The sequence below is a fragment of the Elephantulus edwardii genome, unplaced genomic scaffold, assembly GCF_000299155.1.
Source record: "Elephantulus edwardii isolate Elephantulus edwardi_28Jun2011 unplaced genomic scaffold, EleEdw1.0 scaffold00032, whole genome shotgun sequence".
Lineage (NCBI taxonomy): Eukaryota > Metazoa > Chordata > Mammalia > Macroscelidea > Macroscelididae > Elephantulus > Elephantulus edwardii.
The window spans coordinates 3,129,231-3,133,702 of NW_006399782.1; the positions used below are offsets into that span (position 1 = coordinate 3,129,231).

A 4,472-nucleotide genomic window follows, 5' to 3' on the forward strand; every position below is an offset into this window, starting at 1 on the left:
TTCTCTCAGCACAAACTGGCTGTGTAAGATCTGAAAAATAAGTTGCTGTTGCATGCTCTGGATTGTGTCCTATTGCTAGCAATTCTACAGGACAGAGTAGAATTGTCCTCTTGTATTTCCTAGACCATAATCTCTGTAACACGCTGGTTTATAAGATGGCGGAGCAAATATGCCATGGGCCTCTCTCACACCTCACCCCACCCCTGTGCACGTTGTATCAATGTGGCATCAGACTCTGGGGAAGCCTCATCTGGTGATGATACAACCTTGCTTACCCAAAGCAAAGAGAACCTGAGGTGCTTATTGCGGAAAGTCAGACTCTCAATATGGACTATATCTCAACATCAAGAAAATGTCCAAAAGGAAACACCAAAATAGATAAAAGATTGAAGTGGCTAATAATTTAATCTTTCTAGGATCCACAATCAATATCCTTGGCAACAAGAGTCAAGAAATTTAAAAAAATATAAATAAATAAAGGGAATTAAAACAACAACAATAACAACCCACTAGGTTGTGTTGGGGAGTCTGCAGTCAGGGAGCTCTCTAAGGTATTGAGGAGCAAGTGTGAGTGTGAAGACTAAGGTGTGCCTGATTCAAGCCATGGTCTCTTTGTTTCTTATGCATTTGAAAGCTGGGTATTGACAGTAAAGTAATTGATGCCTTTGAGCTGAGGTGTTGGAGAAGAGTACAGGCTATTCCATGAACTGGCAAAAGAACAAACAAATATATCTTGAAAATATGCACCAGGGTGCTCATTAGAAGAAAGTATGGTGAAACTCCATCTCACATACTTTGAGCGTATTTCTAGGAGAGGTCAGCCTTGCAGGAGACATCATGCATGGGGGGTGGGGTAAGCAGACGAGAGGAAGACCCCCAATAAGATGAACTGCCACAGCGGTTAGGGTAAAAGTGGGGGTGGTGAGGACGGTGCAGATAGGGCAGGGTTCAGCTCTGCTGTTCACAGAGTGGCTGTGAATTGTGATCTACTCAAGGGCACCTACTGGCAACAACAACAACAATATGAAGGAGAATGTAACATCAAGATTGGAGGAAGACTTATCAAAAATGTGCACTGTGCAGACACCACCATGCTTGCAAAAAGTGAAGAAGACTTGAAAAACATATGGAAGAAGATCAAAGATCTTCAATATGGATTACATCTCAACACCCAGAAAACAAAAATCGTCTCCACTGGACCAACACACACAGTCTTTGATCTTCAACAACAAATGCTTCCAGCTTCTTGAATAATTTGCTCAGCACTCAAAACTGAATATGTATGGAGAGGGAATACAATCCTGACACACTTCTGTCTTAATTTTAAATCAGTGTCCTCCTTGCTCTGTTCATACAACAGCCTCCTGGTCCAGGTATAGATTTCACGTGAGCACTATTAAGTCAATGTCAATGACAACTTGTTATGATCCATATGGTCAAATGCTTTTGCATAGTCAGTAAAACAGAAATAGACATCCTTTTGGTATTCTTACTTTCAGCCAGGATTCATCTGACAACAGGAGTTGAATTGGGTTCCATAACAGTGTATTTGGATTTGGATTCAATATCTTACATCCCATTGTTTTTCCATGTGAAAAAACCAATGGGAGTTCCTGAACAAAATCATTCAACTCAGGGGAAATAAGATTGTATCTATGACATGAAAATTATTTTTAAAGGGTAACAGCCTTGAAAATCCCAAAACAGTAAAGATCCTTGACCAGAAGTAAGGAGACTCAATGTTGTTTTCTCAATTAATGATGCACCGGGTAAACTAATTAGAAAGCATCTTTCGGGAAGCAGGGCTTTATGAGGAGGAATGTGGGATCAGGATTGGAGGAAGACTCATCAATAACCTGCATTATGTAGATGACACAACCTTGCTTGCTGAAATTGAGGAGGATCTGAAGCGCTTGAACAGAAGAAGGTCAAGGACTGTAATCTTCAATATGGAAGCCCAACATCAAGAAGAAAAAGATTCTCACTACTGGGTCAGTTGGCAGCACCATGATAGATGGAAAAGCGATTGAGGTTATTAAACTCCACAATTAACACCAGCAGTCAGGAAATCAAAAGACAAATTGCACTGGGAAAAATCTGCTGTCAGGGACCTCTCCAGAGTGCTGAAAAGCAACGATGTCTGTCTAGAGACTAAGGTAGGCCTAATCCAGGCCATGGTCTGGATTACTTGCTATGCATCAGAGAGCAGGACAATGACGAAGGACAACAGAAGAAGAATTGATGTCTTCGAGTTGTGGTGCTGGAGAAGAATCTTGAACATTCCATGAACTGCCAAGAAAACAAATAGATCTGGCTTAGAGATGATGAAACCAAGTTTCACCTTGGAGGCTAGGGTTCTGAAGCTCTGTCTCACATACTTTGAGTACGTGGCCAGGAGAGACTGGTCCTTGGAGGAGGACATCATTCTCAGAAAGGTGGAGGGACAGTGCAGGAGAGGAAGGTCCTGGATGAGATGGATTGATACAGTAACTAGGGCAATGGGGGTTGATGTTTCTGAGTTAGTGAGACTGGCTCAGGATAGGGCAGTGTTCCGAGCTGTTACACATAGGGTCACTATGGGTCACAGGTGACTTGACAGCACATAACAACAATACATGGAATCCTTGCTTTGGATTCTTGAGCTTAGAAATTTGTCTTTGCCCCTTCAAAGTCATGATGGCAGTTCTTTTTTATAAAACCAACAGTAACAACCTCAGAAACCATAAAGAGGGGGCTCCTGAGTCAGAATCAACTCCCAGTAGTGGCTTTGGTTTCGTTTTCTTGTGGTTTAGCTTTTCCAGGTGTCATTTATCCTTCTAACCACAAGCCAATTGTAACCCTCTTATGTAGCTTATTTTGCTTAAAGGGTGTTGAAAAAAAAATTATCTGTTCAAACCAACATTCATGTTCACGGAGAATGACGCTGGCCCACTGTGCCAACACGAACAGAACATCCTGGCTGGAGGCTGACCAGGGCTTGAGGACCTGCATGACTGGGTTGCTGCCCACCAGAGAGGGAAAAGCCAGACCTGAACTTTCTTCCTCTCTTTTTATATGAAAAGATTGCATTTTCCTTTTCTTTTTAATCTGTCAGTGCAGATATTTAAATGTTTAGATTTGAAAAGGGATCATAATTGGCGTTTTGCAGGCTGATAGCATCTAGAAAAGCCCATGGGTATAGGAAGGGGTTCTCACTAACTGATGACTCTTAATGCCTCCCTCCCCTCCTGTCTTTACACGAGCAACTGCCTCAACTGCCTCTCACCCAGAAGTTGGTGGTTTCCAACCTTTTCATTTCCATCTGAAGAACTGTTAACCCATTATTACACTATGGGGTCTTCTTACTTACACCAGAAGGACTTTTCACTTACTTTAAAGAGAATTCTCTTCTCTTTTTTTAATTGCAAGTAATTGGGGAAAAAACATGGCCTGAATCAGGTGCACCTTAGTTTTCAAATTGACATCATGCTCTTCAGTATTTTGTAGAGGTCCCTGACAGCAGATTTGCCCGAAGCAGTATATCTCCTTATCTCTTGACTGTTGGTACTAAGGGTGTTGATTGTAGATCAGCAAGGTGAAATCATTAACGTTTCAATCCTTTCTCAGTGTAGATTCCACAAAAGCACAATGAAGTGTTCTGGGATTTTGATTCTTCTCAGTATTATCCATAATTTGTTATGGTCCTCCTCCCTCCATTCAGGATCCCTTACCACTTAATCATCTTTCCACAGTCATATGCCTTTGCATAGTTAATAAAACCCAAATGAACATCTTTCTGCATTCTTTGTTTTTAGCAAACTTATGATATCAGTGACGATATGCCAGGCGCCACAGTCTCCTATGAATCCAGCTTGAATTTCTGACAATGCTCTGTCTATATGCTGTTCCAGTCATTTAAAAAATAAGTGTCAGCAAGATTTTACTTGTGCTTAATATTGATATTATTCGATAATGTTCACATTCCATTGTATCAGCTTTTTTTGGGAATGGGAACAAATATGGATCTCTTCTAGTCAGTTGGCCAGGTGACTGCCTTCTAAACTACTGCCATAGAGTAGGGACCGTGTGCAGGAATGGATCTGTTTATTAAAACATGGCATGGCATTCTATCAATTCCTAGGACCTTTTTTTTTTGCAATCTCTTCAGTGCAGCCTGGACTTATTTAAAATTGTTGTTGTTGTTGTTAAGTGTCATAGAGTTGAGCACAACTCATAGCGACATTATGAACAAAAGACCTGAATCTTGTTCTATATCTATTGTCATTTCTCTAAGTTCATAGAGTTTCTGGAGGCATTATTTAAAATTAGGAAATGTATATGTCAGGGTTGTATATACAGAAATCTGGAGAACGACCACTTGGCCAACTGACTGGAAAATATCGATATTTGTTCCTATCCCAAAGAAAGGTGACCCAACAGAATGTGGAAACTACAGAACAATCTCACTGATTTCACATGCAAGCAAGATTTTA

General features: G+C 40.9%; 1 pseudogene; it reads right to left on the reverse strand.

The window, feature by feature from the left end:
* LOC102865355 overlaps window positions 1-2,991 on the reverse strand; it is a 9,365-nt pseudogene extending 6,374 nt beyond the window's left edge.
* Window positions 2,992-4,472: the final 1,481 nt, after the last annotated feature.